The sequence below is a fragment of the Podarcis pityusensis genome, assembly GCF_964106645.2.
Source record: "Podarcis pityusensis genome assembly, chromosome: 2".
NCBI classification, from domain to species: Eukaryota; Metazoa; Chordata; class Lepidosauria; order Squamata; family Lacertidae; genus Podarcis; species Podarcis pityusensis.
Genome location: NC_138029.1, coordinates 102,055,799 through 102,080,794, shown reverse-complemented (window position 1 = coordinate 102,080,794; position 24,996 = coordinate 102,055,799). Strand labels below are relative to the sequence as shown.

Sequence of the window (24,996 nt, the reverse complement as noted above, 5' to 3'; positions counted from 1 at the left end):
GTACAATTTCCTTCTCCATTATTTATTCCTCTCTGGCCTTCAGAAGCCAGTCAGGTCAGAAGCCAGAAAATGTGGTGTGCTGTGGGATAGCCGTTACTTATTACTGTGGCATTTTGCTTGCTCGCAGCTATGTTCATTACCTTTTTCATAAACTAGCCCTGGAAATTTGGGGATGCTGATTTTTTAAGGGTTGACCTACATGCAGAGCTATTTTATGCCCTAGGCAAGCCTAACCATTTGAACTCCCGCCCAAAAAAGATTTGCTAACTTCAATTTTCAAAAACAGATGCCTTATAGAAAAAATGAAAACCGCTAAATTTGTTTTAAATCACAATAGTAAGTAATACAACAATCTTTCTCAAATATGGAAGAACATGTTTTAGCGCACAAATCATTTCGAATAATCTTGTGAATTGTGATATTAAAGTTTAAGTCTCTGAATTATTTCAATTTCGGACATATCAAAATCTCACTTTGCATGCCTTTTCCTTTTGCAAGTTTTGTCGCCAGTTCATTCCTGCCTTTGTAGCTCATTTGGCAGAGAATGAGACTCTTAATCTCAGGGTCCTGGATTCAAGTCCCATGTTGGCTGAAAGATTCCTGCATTGCAGGGGACCGGACTACAGATGACCTTTGTGATGCCTTCCAACTCTACAAGTCTCATGTTTCTGTGATTCTATGTGCTGGTGCTTGGGCATCTTCAGTTGATATAGTTGCCAAGCCAACCAGTCTCTTTTGCAACATTGCTGAGTGTATGTAAGCTGGGAGAACTCTTCAAAATATAAAATAAAATAAAATATTATCAGAAATTTATAAAATGTAACAAAAACCAATCTGTATAAAGTGGTGCTTCTCAAGAGTCAGTACAATGGTGCCCCGCAAGACGAATGCCTCGCAAGACGAAAAACTCGCTAGACGAAAGGGTTTTGCGTTTTTTGAGTCGTTCTGCAAGACGAATTTCCCTATGGGCTTGCTTCGCAAGACGAAACATCTTGCGAGTTCTTGCGAGTTTGTTTCCTTTTTCTTAAAGCCGCTAAGCCGTTAATAGCCGCTAAGCCGCTAATAGCCGCTAAGCCGTTAATAGCCGCTAAGCCGCTAATAGCCGTGCTTCGCAAGACGAGAAAACCGGCAAGACGAAGAGACTCGCGGAACGGATTAATTTAGTCTTGCGAGGCACCACTGTACTGTGCCCCTCTGAGGTCTGCACCCTAAGTGGCTGCCTAGTTGGCCAAATGATACACCAGCCATTATTATTATTATTATTCCCTGCCCATGTGGCTGGATTGCCTACATGGGTTCATATCACAAACCCTGGACAAATACACTCAGTAGACAGTGGTGGAAGACTAATAAATATTTAACCCTTTTCTTCTTTTTCTTTTTTTGTAAACCACCCTGCGAAATATGATTGACCGCAAGGCATTATAAAACTACATAGTGAAAAATTCATCATCGAAACGTTCAGTATTGAGCTATGATAAAAGTTTCTGATGCCTCGATGAGAAAAGATTATATGGATTTACAGTGCAATCCTGTTTCTGTTTATTCAGAAGGAAGTTCCACTAGGAAGTTTTCTCCCTGGTTGTGTGTTTATGACCACAGCCTTAAGCCTGGAAGGCGCATGGCCAAATCTTCAGGTGATGTTATTCAGCAGAACTTTTTCTAAAGCCAGTGGAAGGAAAGTTAAGCACATCTGCCAAAATTCTGGACTATAACATTAACAGACAACCCAGTAAGGCCTTGTTTGGGTTTGGAATTGCTTTTGCCTGTAGTAAATATAAACGGGACATGTCCGCTCCAGAATCACAAGCTTGCAAAGAACTAGCCAATCAGTCTTTTTAACTGTGCATGTTTAGATGGTGGTCAGGTTGCTGCTCATTTCCATTTATCCCTTCTTTAATTTGCATATTCATATCTAAAACATATTCACATATAGTATTTGTTCACTGGCTGATGATGTTGCTTGATTGGAGGCGGAGAGGATAGTTGTCATACTTCTCTGATGAAAATAGGGACGTACAACAACAATAACAACAGCTGCTCTGGTTCGCCAGAAGCGGCTTAGTCATGCTGGCCACATGACCTGGAAGCTGTACGCTGGCTCCCTCGGCCAATAAAGCGAGATGAGCCCCAGAGTCAGTCACGACTGGACCTAATGGTCAGGGGTCCCTTTACCCTTTAAGGAAAAATGGGGAATTCTGGGGTCAATCAGAAATCCGGGACTGTCCCTGGAAAATAGGGACACTTGGAAGGTCTGAGTTGTGTGGCAAGGGAGATCTGGTAAGTCAGGTGGTAGCCCTGCTGGGTGGCCCTAATCCTATGCTCTGATACAGCAGCAGCAATGAAACCCACAAAATGAGTCTTAAAACTGTAGAATCTGGCAAATGTCTATAAAGGCAGCTGGACCAAACCCAACCCTGCTCCGAGTGCCGGAGCAGCTGTTGCCAAGAAAAACACAATGTGATCAGGGGTGTGCACGGGAGAAAGGAGAAGGGGGGGAGCAGTGGGGCCAGAAAGGACCCATTTATGCAGGATCCAGTGGGATCTGATTGTGCTAATGTAGGTTTAATTATGTGCTCGCATCAAGTTGGAGTAGGACTCTGGAATGGGTCGTTGTTTGGCAAGTAGGCTAGAACTTACTTGCTAAGCACAGGGTGCAATTTCAGAGGTGCAATGAAGAGGCAGATCTACTATGAAACTGATGAAGCTTCAGGGTGCCTAATCCCAGAGGGGGCCCCCGGAAGCAACTTTAGTCCCTATTGCTTCAAATTTTGGGGTCTAGCAGACCTAATTTGAGTGGCACTGCTCAAATTGATTGATTTTTTATTTTGGTAAACATGTCAACAATCCCAAAGTTTGATAGTAGCACAGATGTTGTAAAGGTGTGGTGATCTGTCGTGGAACAGCCCCATTGAAGATAACAGTGATTACCCAGACCTTGGCCAGAGAGCCAGTGTGGTGTAGTGGTTAAGAGCGGTAGATTTGTAATCTGGTGAACTGGATTCGCGTCTCCGCTCCTCCACATGCAGCTGCTGGGTGACCTTGGGCCAGTCACACTTCTCTGAAGTCTCTCAGCCTCACTCACCTCACAGAGTGTTTGTTGTGGGGGAGGAAGGGAAAGGAGAATGTTAGCCGCTTTGAGACTCCTGAAGGGGAGTGATTAAGTGCGATATCAAATCCAAACTCTTCTTCTTCTCAGTGCTGGTTGTTAAGGGGCCAAGGGGCCCCCATGGCAGTTCAAGCTTCAGGGCCCCAGAAATTTAGGTCCACCACTGACTACATGTCTGCTATGACTACAGGTTAACAGCACGGGATTTCACCACTGACATGGGGTACTGTGAGGACAAAGACTGAAAACAACTATTACTAATCAAACTGCCATGCAAATGTTGCGTGGCATGTCAGTCTCTTTAAAATGCAGGGGTTCAATGGGAGGTGAACTGCACCCCATAAAGTAATATGGTAATAATTTGTGGTTATTGCTCTATTGCACAAACCCACACTCTCACACATACATGTCTTTGCATGAATCCTGGCTTTCTTTCATTGCAGTCTGTTGGGGAAAGGAGACTGCTTTAGAAACCTAGGCTGTCGCGCTTAATCTGGACATAGCACAAGAAATTTTGAAACATCCTTGCTAAGCCTGCCTGCCAAAACCCCAAAATGACGTATTTTATAGTCAACTCAGCGTACATTAATTAAAGTATGGAGGAAATGGACCCAAACTCAACCAGGCAAAAGCAAACAAGGACTTTATGTTTTCAAAATCATAATTCAAAACAGAAACAAATATAACTTGTTTAGTGCAACAATTTTCCTTGGAAACGTTGCTGAAACCACAGGCATCGCCTCAGACAATGGCTAACAGCCATTTGATAGGACAACTTCTTGTCAGGACTACTTTTAAACAGCCAAGTAAATGTAAGGGACTTCTCTGTATTGCCAAGCCATGAAAATGGGCCAATTGATGAAATGTTCATATTATAAATGGATGTGGATAGTGTTAAATTATGATGTTGGATCTGAATGGGCAGCACAGATTAAGGAAGGCATTCAGCAGCAAGTGGGAGCAGAAAAAATTATTGGTTTCCAACCAACTTCAATTGTACACATTGATTGGTTTGGGTCATTATAGAGTGTTATATGTTTTGTTTTGTTTTGTTTTGTTCTTGCTACAGGGCAAGCAAATTTGCCACCCAAATTCAGATTTATGCATTTTCAGGTTTTTTTTGGGGGGGGGGGTGAATTTCAGGTTTTGATAGAGGAAAGTGTCCGTATTGAAATTCTGCCAATGTTCGGATACTGATGAATTTCAGACGCAGGAGTATTTTGGATTCTGAATTTCACGTTCTCCGTTTTTAAATATTCAGATTCTGAATTTGGCACACGGAGTTTGCTCAGCCATTTCACTTCAACGCTGGCTTGTTTGATTTTCTGCTTGCATCTATAAAACTAGGAGCTACCAGGAAAGGGCCAGAAAGCAATGAAGAAAATAGAAACAGAGAACAAACGAGAAAAGGCAAACAAGAAAAAGAAGCAAAAAATAGCAAACAGAGAAAGGGTATGAATCAAGTTCTCTACAGCAGTTTAGAGCTCCGTAACGCTGGAAAGGAATTACTGGCGTGTAACAACCACAGAGTTACGTAAGGTCATGAGTTGCACTGGGTGAGGGGGAGGAACAGGAAGCAATTATTTGATTTTTTCATAACACAAGAACTTAGACTCTGGAGCTCATTAGGAAATATGCATTGAAAGCCAGAATAGATTACAGGGTTCACAAAATCATGAGGCAAATTCATGAAGAACAGCCAGCCAGCAGATGCAGCTATTTATTTGTTTAAGGTATTCCTAAATCCAAGGGCAGATGCTGGGTGATCTGAACCAACTGGGGAAAAGGCCAACAGCTGACATGGAAGCTGAGCATCATCTCAGTTGTTTACAGCGGGGATGGGGAACCTGTGACCCTCCAGCAGGTGCTGGACCACAGCTTCCATCATCCCTGACAATTCTTGTTGGGGCTGATGGAAGCCGTATAACATTGGGGGGGGGGGGCAGCTTCCCCATCCCTGACATACAGCAAATGCAGAGGGAGGACTCACATCAGTCTAAACTCTATTTCTGCATTTGGGGCTTTTTGATTCAGTACAAAAGGCAACTAAAGGGGATATGGCAGAGGTTTATAAAATTATGCCTCATATGTAGGAAGTGGGTAGACATTAATATTCTCTCTCTCTCTCTCTCTCTCTCTCACACACACACACACACACACACACTACTACTACTACTACTACTACTATAATTCAGGGTCACCCCGTGAAAATGACTGATGGAAGATTCAGGACAGACAAAATAACATCTTCACACAGCCCACAATTTACTTCATAGAACTGCAGCCACAAGATGTGATGGGCAATACCTTAATGCCTTCAACCTTGTGATAAAGCACGTTTTCTGTGTGCAAAAGATCCCAGCTTCAATCCCTGGCATTTACAGGTAAAGCTGAGAATGTCCCCTGTCCGGAACCCTGGCGAGCCACTGCTAGTCAGTGCATGCAGTGCTGGAGCTAGATAGACCAATGGTCTGACCCACAGATTCACAGAATTGGAAAGGACCACAAGGGACATCTACTCTAAACCCCTGAAGTGCAGGGATCTTTTGGGGCTCGAACCCACGACCCCAAGATTAAGAGTCTCGTGCTCTACCACCTGAGCGATCACTGAGCTTCCTTTAGTTCCTTAAAAGAGGATTAGACAAATTCATGGAGGAGTGGGCTATCGATGGTTTTCAGTCATGATTGGCTCCATGTTCAGAGCTACTAGACACCAGAAGAAACACGGAGGACTATAGACTTCAAACCCTGCCTAAGGGCTTCTCAGACCATCGGGTTGTTTGTTGTGGGAAGCAGGATGCCAAAGCATGGGGTGAACCTTTGGTCTGATCTTATTTGAAAGAAGAGGGAAGAGGGAGGAGAGAACACATATGGATAATTGCCTAGTGATTCTCCTCAAGTGCATTTGCTTTGTCTCCAAGGCAACCCTTCATGTATCTTCCTTAGCTTGTCTCACTTCATAGGAACTTGGGTTGCATACACACTATGCCTTTAAAGTAGATTTGAAACACATCCTCCCCCTCAGACCATTTTGGGCACTGTGCTTTGCTGAGGGTTGCTAGGAACTGTATCACTGTAAGGCTTAAACTAGCGCCTGAAATTATTTCGAGGGAAAGTATGTGCTTCTTAAAAAGCAGAGACATCACCTTGCCAACAAAGTTAAAGCTATGGTTTTCCCGGTAGTGATGTATGGAAGTGAAAGCTGGACCATAAAGAAGGCTGATCGCCGAAGAATTGATGCCTTTGAATTATGGTGCTGGAGGAGACTGTTGAGAGTCCCATGGACTGCAAGAAGATCAAACCTATCCTTTCTTAAGGAAATCAGCCCTGAGTGCTCACTGGAAGGACAGACCCTGAAGCTGAGGCTCCAATACTTTGGCCACCTCATGAGAAGAGAAGACTCCCTGGAAAAGACCCTGATGTTGGGAAAGATGGAGGGCACAAGGAGAAGGGGACAACAGAGGACGAGATGGTTGGACAGTGTTCTCGAAGCTACCATCATGAGTTTGACCAAATTGTGGGAGGCAGTGGAAGACAGGAGTGCCTGGCGTGCTCTGGTCCATGGGGTCATGAAGAGTCGGACACGACTAAACAACTAAACAACAACATAGTGTGTGCACAGAGCCACAGAAACGGAAAGGGCTATGGAAGTCATCTAGTCCAGCCTCCTGCTCAAGTCAGGATCTGTAATGCAGGTACAACTGCATGAGCCCTAACAGAGGGCTGTCCAGCATCTGCTTATATGCCTCCAATGAAGGATGGTCCATCACCTCCCAAGGGGACAGCCAGTGTGGCACAGTGTTTAAAGGGCTGGATTAGGGCCTGGGAGACAGGAATTCAAATCTTTACTTGGCTGCAAAGCTCCCTGAATGACCTTGGGCCAATCTCCATCTCTCAGCCTCATCTACCTCACAAGGTTGTTGTGAAGATAAAATAGAAAGAGGGGGGAATCGTTTGCCCCACCTTGAACTCCTCAAGGAATAAATAAATAAACAAGATGGTCTGTTCTACTGCCAAGTAGCTCTTGCTATTAGACATGTTCTTCTAATGTTTAGGCAAAATCTGCTTCCAGCTATTTGGTTCTACTCCTGCCTTTGCACCAGAGAACAAATTTTTAGGCTACCAAAATGGAATGAACTGTATGTAACGAGTGGCTCTCTCAACTGCTGGCTGCGCTGTGGCTTTTTGAAGGGGAATATTTCGTATAAAGCATCTGATTTGGGTGATTTTATTCAATAGCAACAAAGAGGCTTGTGGTACCTTAAAGACTAACGTATTTATTATGGCACAAACTACCACAGACTACAGTCCACTTTGCCAGATGCATGAATTTTTATCCTGTGTTGCAGGTTCATATATGCATTGGGGGAAAGAACTGTAAAAAGTGAGATGTGGGAGAAATTAAGTAGACATTGAGGAGTACCTAATTATCACCGCCTGTATTTTTTCTGCTTTCCATGTCATTATAATTCACAAAACAGTTCTTGATGACACAGTCATCTTGGCAATGGGACACCAATTACGGTAACAGAAACAGAGAAATTGACTATGGTCTACCAAAGCTGATGCCATGATCGATCTGTTCTTGAAGGTGCCACAAGACTTTGTTGTTTCCGGCGCAAAAGACTAATAAATCCTTTGGGATTTAGTCAATAGAACATTTTTTAAAAAGTTATTTAAAACACCAACATTTCCATCCACTTTCCTTCACAAAATTAGGGTTGACATTTCAACTGCAAAGTGAGCTGAAGGCAGGCCGGTATCGCTGCAGGTAAGGAGAGACAGTGGATTCTCCACAGCCAAACCTAGGGAAGGTGTCCTTGGAGAACTTGTTAAAGTAGTGGGGGAATTCCCTCTTTAGCAGATAACAACCTTCAGTGGAAAACTACCTACGCAAAACAGATTTCACTGCCCAGAGAAAAAGTGGCATGGTGCAGCTGTCATCCAGTTTGCCTTCAGAGACTGGAACCAGAGTGTTTCTGAGGCCTGTGTTCTTACAGCTTGAACTGATTTAGAGTTCAGAGTCAAACCTCACAACCTGTCAAAGGTACCTTCTGAGGCCTATTTTCTTTTCCGCAACACTTCTAGGTCTGTCTGCAGAATACACATGTTGCTAATGGGACAAATAATTGTGTAAAAGGTTCCAAGGATTTTTAGCTACCATTTAAATACACACCGGGCACAGTGGTACTTCTGGTTACAAATGGAATCCGTTCTGGAAGTCCGTTCATAACCAGAAACCACTCGTAACATGAGGCGCCATTAGCGAAAGTGCGCCTCCTGCTGCCCGCGCGCCTTTGGCACGCAATTTCCGCTCACATCCTGGGGCAAAGTTCGCAACCAGAAATGGGTACTTCTGGGTCACCGGAGCTCGCAACCCATGGTGTGCGCAACCAGAGGCGTTCACAAACAGAGGTACCACTGTACCATGAAACCACAGGGCCTGTCCTCTTGTAAGAGTCCTATACAACACATTTTTATGAGCCGGGCAACTGAACAGATTGTCAGGGAACAACAGATTGTGCTGGTGTCACAAGATGGCACCCATTCCTTATCACTGCCTACCATCATAGTTGTCCCATTCCTATATCATTTTCTGCTTAAATGTGGATTGGGTTGCCCATATAGAATTCAAAGGAAATGGTCTGAAATTGTTATCAGGTAATACACTTAGCAAATGATATCAAAATGCTGATTGTTACCATGGATGTTACTGAGGGAGTTTCCTCTGGAATATAAGAACATGTGTATGTGTTTGTGTGTTGGCCAGAATACAACTCTTGAGGGCCTATCTACTGCTGGGAACATGTGCTTGCCTCATCACTTTTTTACTGCTTTACTTTGCATGAGAGGGACATTGCTAAAGAAAAAGAAGTTGGTGATGGGAAGGAGGCACCAATGTATTATGATTAATTAGATTTCTTCCATAAGGGCCAAGGTGAGTCATAACAATGTAAAAATACAATATTAAAGTGTGTGTTTGTGTGTGTACTGTCAAAGGTCAGGATAAAGAGATGCATCTTCAGCTTATGATTAAAGATATATTGTGAAGGTGCCAGGCACACCTATGCGAGGAGGGAGTTCCACAACTTGAGGGAACGCTGGCTTGGGTATTTCCGCTACCTGAGGCAGCTGCTTCACCCCACCTCATAGGTGAGCCGGGCCTGCCCTCAGGCCACACCCCCCTAAACTTCCAAGGAGGGGTGGAGCTACAAAGAGGAGCCCCTCTGCTCACCTTAACACCTGCAAAAGTCTATAAGGTAGAAGGCAGTTATTGCCCACAAATTCTTCCAAGTAGTGCTATAACACTACATATATCATACGTCTTGGAGGAACATTATATGAAACATATGGCAGCTGCCGGGCAGTGGCCATCAGGAGCGATTTACAATGGGCAGAGAATTAACCCTTATTTGGGGAACCATTCAATTGATTTGCGGCCGTGTGCTTCAAGATACACAACTACTGAACTCCGTATTTCATTAGCACAATGAGGAAGAGCTGTGGCTCAGTGGTGGAACATCTGCTCTGCATGCAGAAGGCCCCGGGTTTAATCCCTGGCATCTCCAGGTACAGCTGGGAATGGCCCCTGCCTGAAACCCTAGAGACCTGCTGCCGGCCAGTGTAGACAATACTGAGGTAGATGGACCCACGGTCTGACTCTGCATAAGGCCACTTCCTATGTTCCTAATCAGATACATTGGGAGGTTTACAGTACGCAGTCAACTTTACCAGTAAAAGAGTACCCTGCCTTCCCCCCCTCCTAATTTCAAAGGTATCTGCTTATGTTTCCAATGACGACCACATATTCAATGCTACCTCATGTTTCCCACCTTCTAAAGACTACCCATCTGGTATGAAACAGAGAACGCAAAACAAGAGGTTCCACAGGTACATTAATGTTATTAAAAGACGGTATTGCTTGGACATAATTTCCCAAAATACATGAGTTTTGTCCACCATATGTGGAAGAAGTCTGCTCTGTTTTTGGCTCAGTACAAACAGTTGCCATTTCCAACTTTCTACATCTCATTTAATATCTGAGGTGTTAAATGCCTTTGCGTTGTCATTTCTATACCGATAATGTTGAGCTCACGGTAAACTGACTTCGAAGACCAAATTTCAGGAGATATTTCCTAGAGAATGGGTAGGCAAACTAAGGCCCGAGGGCCAGATCCAGCTCAGTCGCCTTCTAAATCCAGTCTGGGAATCAACGTGTTTTTACATGAGTAGAATGTGTCCTTTTATTTAAAATGCACCTCTGTGTTATTTGTGGGGCATAGGAATTCGTCCATTATTATTTTTCCAAAATATAGTCCGGCCCCCCACAAGGTCTGAGGGACAGTGGACCGGCCCCCTGCTGAAAAAGTTTGTTGACCCCTGTCCTAGAGGTTTTACAGTCCTTTTCTCATTCTGGCTGGCAGTGATATTCTAAACCTGCATTATATTTAGAACCTGTTTTCTAAATTTTTTAGAGAATATATTTGTACCTGGATGCTGGATCAATTTTTCTCTGATTTCAGCGTCTCCAGATGAGGAATTTTCCATCCTTACAAGCTACACTTATTTGCTTGATAACTCCTGGCTCGCCACTAGGACGCAAATGGTCTTCAGAAATGAGGAGACTGCAGGACATCAGAAATACAGAAGGAACACTAAACAGAATTTGAAAGAGCTGAACTATATGGAATGCTGGAAACATGGGAAGGGATATAAGGGATTAGACAGTACCTGAGATATCTTGGACCCAAGTTGTTAAGAACATTGTGAATTAATGCAAGAACCTTGAGACTGGGCAGCCAGTGCAAGCTTTGGATCACTGGAGTTACGTCTGTCCTCACCAACAATTTGGCGGCAGCACATCAAATACAACCCACAGAGCAGGAAGGGACCTTAAAGGTCGTCTGGCCCAATTGTCTGTTGGTGCAAGATGTGTACTTCTACAGCATCCCTAATAGGTGACCATCCAGCATCTACTTAGAAATCTCCAATTAAAGACTCAGTCACTAGCCAAGGTAGTCTGCCTGTTCACTGTTGAACAGATTATGCCATCAGGAAGTTCTACCTAACATTTAGTCCAAATCATTTTCCTTGTAATTGGAAATGCATTGGTGCAAGAGAGAACAAATTTGCTCCCATTTTCTACATGACAGCCCAATTTGAAGACGGTCATCATCAATGCTATTTTTCCAGAAAAAAGTGGTGCCGCAACTCACCATGAATGCCCCCCTTGTTCTCTTACAATGCCAATGGTGCCCACCTGAGAGTGTAGTCAGTGTAGAATAGTGAGCTAGATAGACCAATGGCAACTTCCTATGTTCCAATGGGTTCCATACTACAGATCTCAACTTCATCAAGAGTAGTGTCTACTGGACTGTTTCGGATCCCTTGTATATATTAATTCCTCTTTCTCCTGCAGCCGGCTCGGCTCGACTTAACTGACTCCGGAGGACAACCTGCATTCCTCAGGGCTGCTGTGTGCTGCGCACTTTAAGAGGGTGTTTCATTAAGAGACAAGGTGTAGGGTGAGCCAGGGGAACACACTTCACAAAGGTTGCTCTAATGACTTTCACAGCCAGGAAGATGGATGCTGTTAAAACTCAAGAGATGAGCTTTTCTAGTAAGAGAAGAAACCAGGAAGCTAAAATCAGAAATCCAAGAGTTGCATTCCCGAACATTTGGAATGGACATCAGTTACGATCTAACGCTAGGGAATGAATGGGCAACTGGCAGTTCCCAAGCGGTTAGATTCTACTTTATCTAATTCCTGGCAATCCTACCCAGTTTTAACCAAGAGATGGTAAAATAGTTGCTCACACATTCACTCATAGTGATGAGTGAAAGTTGTAAGAAACAGAGGCACCCCGTGTTGTAATTTCACATTTCTCGTTTGAATTTTCTATGCAATATCCACACTCCATCGAAGCAGTTATGCTTTTCAAGTGTGAAGCTCTCACTGTTTGAAGGCACCATCGTAGTTATGGAGCCTGACTACTCATGAGGGGGTCTGTTTGCATGCCAAAGTACACTTCCTGCTCCCAGTCCGCAACTGGCAAGGAAACAGAGGAATCCTTGAGAACACAGGCATTGTCCGTTCTTGTTCTACGCCAACGCGATGCTCTCCAGATGTTATTGGATTACAGCTCTTGTCAAACCTAACCATTCACCATGCTGTTTGTGAATGCCCAATGATCTCTGTAGGGCATCGCATTGGACACCCCTGATGAATGCAATGCAGTGTATTTCAGGTTTTGTACTTTCATTAAGCTGAGGGGTGTGTACGCATATGTTTGTGAAGTTCCAAAATAAAGCGATTTGCTTTACCAACTCGGTCGGTTCCAGCAATTCAAGCTATCACAAATACCATACTTTGAAGTGTCTGATATTATCTGCAAAGGGTCTCACCACAAGGGGCAAAGCCGCCAGATCATTTGGCATCCAAACCCCAAGGCTGACACAACATAGGAGACATCTGCTTTATACAAATCTGATTCTTTAGAAGAGTGAGGATACATAGCGTTGAGCCTTGAGGAACAACAGCCAACCCCCGTATCTTAGATGGCACTTCTTTATCTGAGATAGAAGCTAAAGCCCTGCAAATTCACATCAAACTCTGTGATCCAGCAACCCTTACTGGGCGATGGGGGGTGGGGGTGGGGGTGGACCAGATTGCATTGCTGTGTTTATTTTTCAGACTGTAGCAGCTTATGTGACATCGCCGAGCAGTTACAACAACAAGCAGAGCCTTATCATCAGGTCACTGGGGTAATAAGGGAGATGGATGGCATATCAAGTTGCCTTGCTGAATTATTTAGTGAACATCCTTTATGGAGACAGATGGAGCTGGTCATGACAGCATCACAGAGAAAGGATGCTCTCTCTGGTCACAGGATTCTTCGGCAAAGGGCTGACCGCACAGTTTCTAGAAGCTCCGTAAACAGCGCTTTAAGTGACAGCTCGTGAACTGAGTACTTGACACTTGCTCAGTGGATTCCCATTAGATCAAGTAAAACCACAGCCTGTCCAAATGTTCCCTCGCAGCCCTGGAATCAGCAAAAAGGGCTTCGGAGAGCAAGGCGCAAGAAACCCCCCCCCCAAAAGAAAACAATAGCGACCTACTTGCTGCACTCCTCAGGAAGGCAGAGAGAACACTGTGCCACTTCAAGGCAAAAAACAACAACAACAATTCCAGCTGCTTTTGCATACCTTTTGCAGAATAAATATAGGCTAGGTAATTTGCAGCAACAGACTCTTAATGTTAAAACGCCCCAAATGGAAAAGAAAAGAAAGCAAGAGGCCTAAACCTGCAAAATGATGACAATTATGGGATACTTCTGCAGGAGGGCTTGCGGTTGATACTTCAGAGGTTCCCTTTCTCCCCAACTGACCTCCAGCAGAGATTTTTAAAATTTGTTTACCATATGCAAAAGCATTTTTCCCCTTCTGCCTCTGTTACCTCCACATATAGAAATACCATAAATCAGGGATAGCTAATGTAGTAGTAGTAGTAGTAGTAGTAGTAGTAGTAGTAGTATTAGAAGAAGAAGAAGAAGAAGAAGAAGAAGAAGAAGAAGAAGAAGAGTTTGGATTTGATATCCCGCCTTTCACTCCCCCATAAGGAGTCTCAAAGCGGCTAACAATCTCCTTTCCCTTCCTCCCCCACAACAAACACTCTGGGAGGTGAGTGAGGCTGAGAGACTTCAAAGAAGTGTGACTAGCCCAAGGTCACCCAGCAGCTGCATGTGGAGGAGCGGGGAATCGAACCTGGTTCACCAGATTACAAGGCCACCGCTCTTAACCACTACACCAGCATCTTCCAAATGCTGTTGGACTCCTAACTCCCATCATCCCTGATCATCTCTGGCTGATGGCAACTGGAGTCCAATGACCACCCCTGACCTCTAGCCTCCTTCAGAAGCAGATCTGCCTATTTACTTGTTGAAATATTTCCATCCTCCCCTCTTAGCCAAAGACTTGTGGCTAAGTGGAGGTAAAACATATGCAGCCAACGTATGTAGCCCTCCATGAATTTCTCTAATCCCCTTTTGAAAGCCACCTAATTCAATGCTCATTAACATTCAGGTTACTGAAAAATTATTATTGGACCCTAAAGAAAGCTTCTTATAAGATTCAAGAGGAGGAAAAGATGACTAAGAAGAGGAGGATTCTCTGACCCGTTCCTCCCCCCTCCTTTTCATCTTTGCCTCACTACATCTCTTTCTTTGTGAGAATAATGGGAGAGTTTGGGCAGGCCATGAATACTCTTTACAAGGATCAAGTACCTGATTCATTTTATTTTTAAAAAACCTGTCCTGCTAGACTTCATTCAAAGCAGCCCATATTCTCCAGGGTCTTTGGTGCACAAGAGAATGGAACTCGGTGTGCCCCCCCCCCCAAAATCAAAGCCACACAGGAGATGGGAGAGAGGTGAAACTTAAAGCTCCAGTGCTTAGAATCAAAACTTTTAACATTTATGTGCTGGTTAGTGCCTGACCTTGTGGAAAGATACATCCATTTCTCCTGCTGCTGTAATTGCTGCCGTGGGCTTAATGGATTCCTCAGGTGAGGTTTCTGTACAAGGTTGCGGCCGATGTCACCGATTCTTAAGGTGCAATCATGGCTCTTAAGTGTGAAACATGACGCGGCTGTGCAAAGAGTACTGAAGTGTGAGTTACGGATGGCTCTTTGACAAACTAAGCTTGCATTTGAAGGCAGAGCAGGGATCTAGATCGATGTTGGGTCACCAGTGGGCACATTTAATAGAGAGAGCTGTGGGTGCCAGTCACAAAATGGCTGACTTGGGGAGGGGGTGATATAATGACTGCCACATCAAAAAGAGCAGGAAAAGAGGCAGGTACACAAAAATGGTGCAGACATGCCCTCCCCTATCAATGGTGTGTTCAGAACCAAAAAAGCTCAACATCTCCCCCCTCAAAAAGCTCAGCAACTTTTTGCGCCTTGAAATATGGCAACCCTAATACAGCCTATCCTGTGTTGTGGGTTTTTGAGGGGAAACCTACTGAGACCTTTAATGGGCCCTTCAGGAGGTACCGTTTGGCACATTGACACCCGTGGGCACCATGTTCCCAACCCATGTTTATCTATCATTTATTCCTTGCTTAACTTTTTACATTTATATTTCCCACCCCCCTTTCTTCCACTATGGAACTCAGGCCAATGTACCTTGTTCCAAGGTCGCCTCCCTTGCAGAAGTGCCAACTTGAATAAAAAATGGGGGGAGGGGGGAGGTAAGCCCTGCCCCACATAACTGATTATAACAATAATTTTATAATTTATACCCCGCCCAGCTGACGCACACACACCAGTTGAATGGCAATGCCCATCAACTTTGGGGAGACCAGTCCCCTCAAATATTTTTTGGGGGAGGGCTGAAGGGACCTTGGCTCCTATTGTATTCTCCCTGGACAACACTCACAACTGAAGAAATACAGTGTATGAGGATGACGCCATCTCCTCTCAGCCATGGGAAAGTTCTCCATGTGACCACCTAATACCACAGAACCTTTGTACACAGAGTGTTATTTCCAGGAAACCAGGTATATGTTGAGTAGCAATCACATAAATCATTTTCTATGGGAGGTCGGGGAAGGCAAAGCTCAGCTTGCAACATAGCCCTGGTTCTCTGACTGCAGAGCTGTGATTGCCAACTTCTTGCCGTCATCGTAAATGAGGCTTTAGGCAATCACTGCAATTGTATGACTGAGCCCGTAACTACCCAGGATTCCTACGACACCAGCCTTCTCTCTATATACCTTTTGATTAATAAAGCTGCTCAACAATTGACAGCATGAGTAATGCTTCCATACCTGGTCACCAGCCATCTTGCAAAGAAAATTGCTAGAAGGGTCAATGAGCACCTACTCCAGGAACCACCCACACCAAACGAGCTCACGCTGCTGTAAAATACCGATTGCATTAACGCAGGCCGGTGTTGTAAAAGTGTCCTGAGTGCTAAGCTGCTGAGCACCATCCTAATCTAAGACTTTACACAGGGGCTAGTGGGAGTTGGTAATTTTAATTTATAAGGGCACTGAATGGATCAACCCACATCAAATAGGCAGCTTAGGGGGTGTGCCAATTCATTCCAACTGTTTACTTTTTTTTTAGCCCTCTGCAGAAATGACCACTTTTTATTTTTATTTTAAGGTGGCGGGGGGAACCTAACAATTTTTGTCCAAGAGAGACTCCAGTTCTTGCCATTTAAACGTGGTCATTTTTTAAAAAAAATGCCCGATACCAGCTTTCTACAGGCAAGTTGCTGATGCCCATAAGTGATTGTTGCATTGTATAATCAGTCCCCGGACTTCAAATTCTAAAGCTTATAGACAGAAGTTCAGCTTGTGGTTCAAGAACACAGAATGTGAAGCAGGAACAGCTCATGATGTTCTTCAAAAAGACTGGCCCTTCTATGCTATAGCAGACGATGACATTAAGAGCATGTCTAACATGTTTGGAGTCTACTAAATATGTACTAAAGGATATCCCATGTATACTTCATAGAAGTTTTAACTGTGTCTTTTGACTATACTGATTGTGGGCATATCCACATTTACCTCTTCCCCTGCTCTTTCCAGGCATAGCTCTGCACTTTAAAGTTCAAGTGTGTTTGTAGTGGTGGTGGTGGTGTTGTTGTTGTTGCCCCAGAGCTTTCCCATGAAAACCTGCTCTTTAGCGCTCCTGCTCTTTAGCAAATATCATTTTGGATTTTCCATGGATGGCTGTTTGCTCCGATTCAGCTTTAAAGAGTGGGTTCTTGCAGGGAAAGCTACATAACAAAGAAAAGGTGCTCAGACATGTAGCCAAAAAGGGCGGAGCTTGCCTGGGAAGAGCAAAGGAAAGGTAAGTGTAGGTAAGCCCTCTGTCTGGCAGAGAACAATAGGAAGCATAACAACGTCTTTCCAAAGTGGCAATATCTGAAGGGGGTCCTGAATTATTGTAGCAGCATCAGGGGAGAGGAACTTCCTGGATTCCATATACAGCACACAACCCTATAATGTCACACCAGAACACAAAGGCTCAATTATTTCCATATACAGTGGTACCTCAGATTAAGTACTTAATCCGTTCCGGAGGTCCGTACTTAACCTGAAACTGTTCTTAACCTGAAGCACCACTTTCGCTAATGGGGCCTCCTGCTGCTGCCGTGCTGCCGGAGCACAATTTCTGTTCTCATCTTGAAGCAAAGTTCTTAACCTGAAGCACTATTTCTGGGTTAGCGGAGTCTGTAACCTGAAGTGTATATAACCTGAAGCGTATGTAACCCAAGGTACCACTGTAATATTAATCAATCAAGTTTTCTCTTTCAATTCTATGGCGAGGGGAAGAAAGTGTTGCTAGAGGCAGGACCAGTGTTCATACCTCGCATCCTTGACAGCTGTTGGGTCCCCCTCAGATAACAAGGAAAAGTTGACCTGTTACTCCAAACAGCATCCATCAAATGGGTCGAGCCACCATTTTGGATTTCCCACAGTGCCCTAGAAAACATTGAAGCACTGTGGGAAATTGAAAAAGCTCAGGAACCAGGGGCTCCTTTGGTAGGCAGAGATCCAACAGCAGATGACAAAACCAGAGTCCCACTGACAGAAGAGGGAGGCGGCCCCAGAAGCTATTTTGTAAATGGCGCCTTCAGACCCAGAGCCAGCGCTGACTAGAGGACATTAGCACCAGTAATTCCATCACTGGTCTGCCATGCTGTGCCAAGCAATGTCAGCAGCTTCTAAACGCAATCTGATCTTCAAGATCATGGATTTGGTTTGGCACAACTGCATAGTTTAACAATCCGTCAGTCAAGTCACTCCACACTGGCAACGTACTCGTAGCTACAAACAATGTTTTCACATAATAAGTCCTTTTCTTAGCCTTCAGCTGTAGCGCTGACCTCCTGCCTTTCCTTATTTTGCATTTGTTTGTACATTTAAGTCAGGCTTCCAACATTATTAGAACAATGAGGGGTTGTTTAAGCTTCATAATAGGCCCTTCTTAGAAGGAAGATGGGATCTTGTTCATAGCATCTCCCAAAGTCTAGTTAAAGCAATGTATCCCAATTGAAGTTAAATAAACCCAGCTCTGTATATTTCTAATTAAATATTTGTCTTGGGGCCACTCCATGACCAATAAAGCATTTACCCAAAAGTAGGCTATGAAGGAAATTCATTAATCTTTGGGCTTATCTTGCGGTGTATTTTCCCCCCAAAGATCTCACCCTTTGATCAGTTACTCAGATTAATTTTTAATTTACACAAAACAGAAAATGTATTTACAGTGAAATTAACTACCCTTGAAAGATCCTTTTAACATGGGATCCTGGCACCAGTTCAAGAATCTTTAATTTGTAGCCAAAGTTCCCAACTACCTACCATTGTCTGGGTCAGGGCTGCATCGGAAAGGTTTGGCGTCAAACATGTTAGAAAGAGTGTTTTGGGTCAGTAACGCTATGCCCTGAGAAATGTCATATTATATATAATGTTTCCTCAAGCTGTATGCCCTTTAACTATGATCCCATGCTATCTAGAAAGACAAAGGTATTTCTCAAACGGGCACGTGAGAGAGAAAGAATGGGCCGATTCGATGTTTATTTTCTGAAGTGGCCCAGTCTGGAAGCAGAGACTTTTTACCACCCCAAAAGCATGATTGTTTGCTGCAAAATGCATCAGCTGTGTTTTACAAGCTTCTTGTCCAAATGTAATTTCTCTCTCTCATGCTTTCTTTTTTAAAAAAAAAAATTGTGTTGTATTATTTATCAAAAGTGTTTATAATCCACCCGACACCCAAAAATATCTGCTCCATTTCTGAAATCTCTGAAAGAAATCTGATCGCTGCTGGAGAAGGGAGAGAGTAGAGAAAAGGACTGTTAACACTTTGCTTTCACATAGGATGCACTGGGGCAGCAGATGGGGTCGCCCACCCTTCTGCTTACCCCGTGGGTAGAAAAAAGGGGCCTGAGTGGTTTTCCCTTGCCCTGCTTCCAGATCCTCCAAGTGTCCCTATCTTCCAGGGTCAGTCACACATTTACAGAAGCTGTCCTGGTTTCTGATTTGATTCTGGAATGTCCCGCTTTTCCTTAGGACACCCCTATTTTCATCGGAGAAATGTTGGAAGGTATGGAGTTATGCAATCCCTGAGCCAAGGAGATAAGTAACTATACAACCTTTAGAAGACACCTGAAGCCTGCCTGGGAGAGGGATTTTTGAAAAATGTTTAATTTTTTAATGTTTTTATATATGTTGGAAGCTGCCCAGAGTGGCTGGGGCAACCCAGTCAGATGGGCAGGGTACTGTATACATAAAATAATAATAATAATAATAATAATAATAATAATAATAATAATAATAATAGAATAGGACGTCCCTATTTTCATTGGAGAAATGTTGGGAGGTATGCACTTCTTTCCTAGGAAAAACCTGCTCTTTAGTGCTAAACTGGAACAAACATCAGTTCGGCGAAAACCCAAATTTCCGTTTTCTCTGCTTGAGCGTTGAGCAGCGGGACAAGAGTACATGAGTCCAGAGGGAGAGAGAGAGAGAGAGAGACTTTGAAAATCCTTCAATTCTTGCATTCACACTGATATTCACATGGTTGCCTGGGAGGGCATTTTACAGAAACATTGGCAAAGGTGCATGCATGCATACAACCTTGCTTTGTGTTCTGTCATAATCAGAGATGCAGTCACATGGGACAATACAGAGCCTTTCCAGTAGCAGCACCCATTCTGGGGAACGCTGTCGCCCTATGAGATTTGTATGCCCTGTCCCACTACCGTTGTTTAGACTTTTAAACCGAAAAGACTGTTTTAATTTTCTTTCAGATCTTTGGTCTGGAAGGATTTGTTGCTGCCCTGCTTTTCTGTTGTATGTTTAAGCGTACAGGTTGCTCTGCGCCGTGTTGTTGATGGTTTTGATTTTATGTGTGTGTTGTTATTTAAAAATCTTTCAAGCAACTTAAGAGGCCTTTGGGGTGGGAAAAGTGGCCTGAAAACACAAACAGAGCCACGCATGGGTTATGTAAAAGGAAACACCCATAATCTGCTTCGCAAGTGGTTGTCTGAGACCCTCATTCCAAAGGCATCCAGGGGTGAGCAGATCAAGGGCAACCTCACATGGCGCACTTTGCAGCTGTCTTAGCCTCGAGGTTAAGCAAACAGTTCAACAATAAATACCCTTCTAAGTCAATAGTTGGTCCAACTGAAATGTCTCAAGTGGCAGCCCCCTGCCCTTCTGGCAGATAACTCCCCATATCCATCTCATCTTCTGTTGTGCTTTTCCATTAACTCATTGGGCAAGCCCAAAGGTTTCACTGAAATAACTGGAATAAGTAGTACTTAATTATCACGATGCACAATTTATAAATGGAAATGGCTTCCATTTACAAATGGGAAAACCCACAAGCATCACTAAGCTCAGCTTTCTCAGATGCAGCCTTTAATGGGAAACGCCGCGCATGAAATAAAATGACAGAAATGTATCGACTTCTTCGCTTTGATGAGAAGAGAACGAGGTATAAACCAAAGGCCACCGTGAATCTCAAAGGGGAGAAACGGCCTGCTGTGATTGTCTGGAGACATGGTAAATATCGAAGGAAGAACAAGCCTCTGACTCCAGGAACATAACACAATTCAAACCAGGGGAGGGTTTCTCCCTCATGTGCATGCCACATGTTCCTAAATGAAGAAAGACAGAAAGTGTCACTATAAATCTTAACCTTCCTTGTATAATGGAGCCCCTCATTCATACCGTTTGACATTAGTACAGTAGTTTCCACATTGCTGCCTCCAGCCGGGACAAAGTATGGGACATTTCAATAACAAAGCACATTAATTTCTCTTGTCACTTTGAGCCGAGAGATGAGCCAATAGCCACTGTGCCCTGAGAACACAACAAGCAAATCTGAAGACCAGGTTTTGAACTGTGTCTGCATTTTTGGATCACAGGGGTACAACTGTTCCCATGGCAGATATAGAAGAACTGATTTGATTGCCAAACATCTCTTTCATATTAAAGGCAGAATTAGGGAAACAGATCCCACCAAATAGTGCATGATGCAGATGTCTAGCTCAGGGTAGGAGAGAACAGGGAATGGCACTCATCTTTACACTCTCAGTTTCCCCAAGTCATACCATTGGTCCGTTGGGCCAGTGATGTTTACTCTGACTGGAAGCAGCTATGCAAGGTATTAGGCAGATGGTTTCACTGCTACTTTGCTGAGCTCCTTTACTAATCATGGATCCCAAGGACTGAACTTGATGCCTGGTTCATACAAGGCATGAGCTGCACCACTGAGCTATGGCCTCATCTTATCCCGAGGAAGGAACTGCTGGCAGAGGAAAGGGGAAGCAATCAGTGAAGGCAGCTGCATGTGAAGGTAGCTCTTGAAAGACCTACATTGGCTCCCAGTACATTTCCAAATACAATTCGACATGTTGGTCGAAGCCCTAAACGGCCTCGGCCCAGTACACCTGAAGGAGCATCTCCACCCCCATCGTTCAGCCCAGACACTGAGGTCCAGCGCTGAGGGCCTTCTGGCGGTTCCCTCACTGCGAGAAGCAAAGTTACAGGGAACCAGGCAGAGGGCCTTCTCGGTAGTGGCGCCCACCCTGTGGAACGCCCTCCCATCAGATTGTCAAAGAAATAAACATCCATCTGACGTTTAGAAGACATCTGAAGGCAGCTCTGTTTAGGGAAGATTTTAATGACCGATGTTTCAATGTATTTTAAATTTTTCGTTGGGAGCTGCCCAGAGTGGCTGGGAAACCCAGCCGGATGGGCAATGGGCTGGGTATAAATTATTATTATTATTATTATTATTATTATTATTATTATTATTATGGCAAATGAGTCACAGCCCCAGCAGCCTGATTCAGCCCTCAGTCAGCCCACACTACTTGCTGCCTTGCTTACAACCAGTCCAGAGGGTAGCACTGACTAAGGGCAGCACTTAATCTCAGTGTTGCCCTTGTGGAACTCAGCAGAGAAAAAGATGGAGACCAAACTAGAATTAGTTGGTGGCTCTCCCTGTCATTAACTCTGCCTCCACCTCCTGTCTGGGCTCCCTGTCTTCTGCCTTACATGTCCCAATGAGGACCAGCCACCACGGAGGGTATACATGTGTGTATATGGCTAGATCTGAAAACCCTTCAAGATTTCATGCTAATTTCAAATGGGAGGTACTTGAGAGATGGGCAAGTTAAGAAGGCTTGATTTCATACAATATAAGAATGGCACCCAGCAGTTACTGTTTATATAATCAGAAAATATATGCACAGTATAGCAAAAGGCTGCTAATTCACAGTCGCTATACAGAACGATCAAGCTTGCCTTTGACTTGTTCACTGAAGGAAGACATTGCTCTGTTGGCAATGGTAGTTTATTAAAGGTTCGCCACTGGATGTGCTCCTGTTGGAATAGGAGCTACACATTATGGCCAACCCGATTCCCATAATAAAAGTGATGAATCGGTGCAATAAGATTCCTCATTAGATCAACGGTATCAGTAATTTCCACACTAAAGATGCAAACCACGACCCTAAAACCAACCAAAAAATACTGAGGAGCACTGAAGGCTAACAAATTCTAATACAGTGGTACCTCGGGTAAGAACTTAATTCATTCTGGAGGTCCTTTCTTAACCTGAAACTGTTCTTAACCTGAGGTACCACTTTAGCTAATGGGGCCTCCCACTGCTGCCGTGCCGCCGCCGTGCAATTTCTGTTCTCATCCTGAAGCAAAGTTCTTAACCTGGGCTAGTGGAGTCTGTAACCTGAAGTGTCTGTAACCACTGTATGGTATAAGCTTTTGTGAACATGATCCAGAGATTTATGCTGCTAGCACTGAATATGCAACTAGACTTCCCATTCGCCTTTCTCTCAGCAGCAGTGGCAGCTGAGCAGTTCAGGGGGAAATGTCCTACTCAAGAACTCTCAAGGCATCCAGTATGTCTCACAGAGCTCTTGGGAGCCAATCCAAAGCACTTCAGGACTCAAGTGAACATATTCCACTCCTTGTATGCAGGCGCTCTCCCAAGTCCTGATCTATATCAGGAAATGTTCCATGAGCACAGGGAAAATGCCCATTTTGGGTGCAGAGCAGTTCCTTGTTTCTGGAAGTGCACGATGGAACCATAATGTGGGTTGATATCGACAGCTCTTTTATCATATATCTGCACTTGGCGTATGTGTGTGAGATATATCTGCAAAATCCATGCGCTTTATTGACTAACGTAAGGAAGAGACAGAACATTGTTCAGGGCAGCTTCCAAAGTAAATTCCAAAGTTGCAATTTAGGGTGGGGAAGAAGGAAGCACAAGAGGCAGGGCCAGCTCTACCCAGGAGGCAGACTGAAGTGGGTGCCTCGTGTTGCTGATTTTGGAGGTCAGGAAAAGGCAGCAAGGGTTAGGTACCAAAACAACTTGAAACAAAACAACCTTTACTTGGACTCAGGTGGAGGGTGAGTACCATTTGCTCTTCTTCCTCAGGCAACAAAGGATACATACAAGCTGTGCCTTTAAAGCACATCCAAAGCACATCTCTGCCTCCGCCCCCCAAGGAATTCTGGGCACTGTATTATTATTATTATTATTATTATTATTATTATTAATTAAGTTTGTATACTGCCCTTCATCCATAGATCTCAGGGAGGTTCGCAGCATAAAAATACAATATAAAAACACAAAATAAATAATAGAAAGGGTTTCTGGGAATGTTAACTGTGAGGGGTAAACTACAGGGCCCAGAATTCTTTTAGGCAACCAATGTTCTTCTTCCTATTATTATTTATTAAATTTATATGTACTTGAAATGTGCTGTATATGCAGTCTGTCTTTGGCAATCCCCGACGAGGGAATGAATACAGGCAGGTGCAAGAAAGCCAGCACACAGTAGTTAAGTTGTCTCAACGGGCTCTGTGCGAACTGTACCAGAAAATACTGGGAATAACTCCAAGAGCTAGTCCAAAAATGTATCCTCCAAGTTCTTCCGTATTGCTGTATTACTAAACGCGTCTCTATAGAGAGGGAATTAAGTGGAGAAGTTTCTAAGCCTCCCCTGAGCCTCAAAGGTCCATTATTGCTGAATAGTATTGACCAACGTTTACAACATTGCTATGGCCAAACTGGCCTCTGGTGTCTTATCCGGAGGAAACCAGTTCCGCTTTTAAAATTGCTTTACATGCCTACTATTTCCACCCGTGTTTTAATTAGAAATAACAAATTGCTATATTTGCTTGACATTTTAATATTTGGAACTAAATTGACTCCTGGATTTATTATTTTTGAGGTTTAATTAAGCCTCGCAAATCTACATCTGCAGTTGCAGCCAGGAGATGATGAAGTTCACTATTTTTGCAGCGCAGAGCCCATGAGGAATGCCAATGGCACCTCAGCGCATTTGGAATTGGATTCTAAGAAATGAGAATTGAGGTTTGGGAGGGGGGACGGGGGACAGAAACCGTTTAAACATTTCCTGAAAGACCAATAAAAGCGAAGCCTTCTAAAAATACTCAGCCACAAAAACGATTCTATTGTTTTTAAACTTCTTAGGCAGGATGCATATTATATGCGGGGTAAAAATAATGTGCTAAATATTAATTATTCCGATTGCATAATCTGGGAAGGGAGGGGGAAGGCTTTCTTGGTAATATGATCTGTAGGTAGCTTGCTATTTTTAATCTGAATATTAGATAAAAGAATAAGTTTTAACAGCAGAACTTTTTTTGCAGGTGTCATTTACCAATAATCAGGCAAAATACATTCGTGTTGAAAGAAAAGAAATATCTCGCTGCTTTACAGGGTTTAATTGGGGAAAACGCTGCCAATCATGGCCCTTTCTGAAAGCTTCACCTGGAGCCCAGTTTAAATACACTCAAATGGCCGGTCCA

The 24,996-nt window shown here is 43.8% G+C and overlaps 1 protein-coding gene across 1 annotated transcript in view; it reads right to left on the bottom strand.

Annotated features, from left to right (window-relative positions):
* Positions 1 to 24,996, bottom strand: part of PRICKLE2 (prickle planar cell polarity protein 2) — a 267,560-nt gene that overhangs the window by 120,765 nt on the left and 121,799 nt on the right. The gene's annotated exons all lie outside the window — the stretch shown is intronic.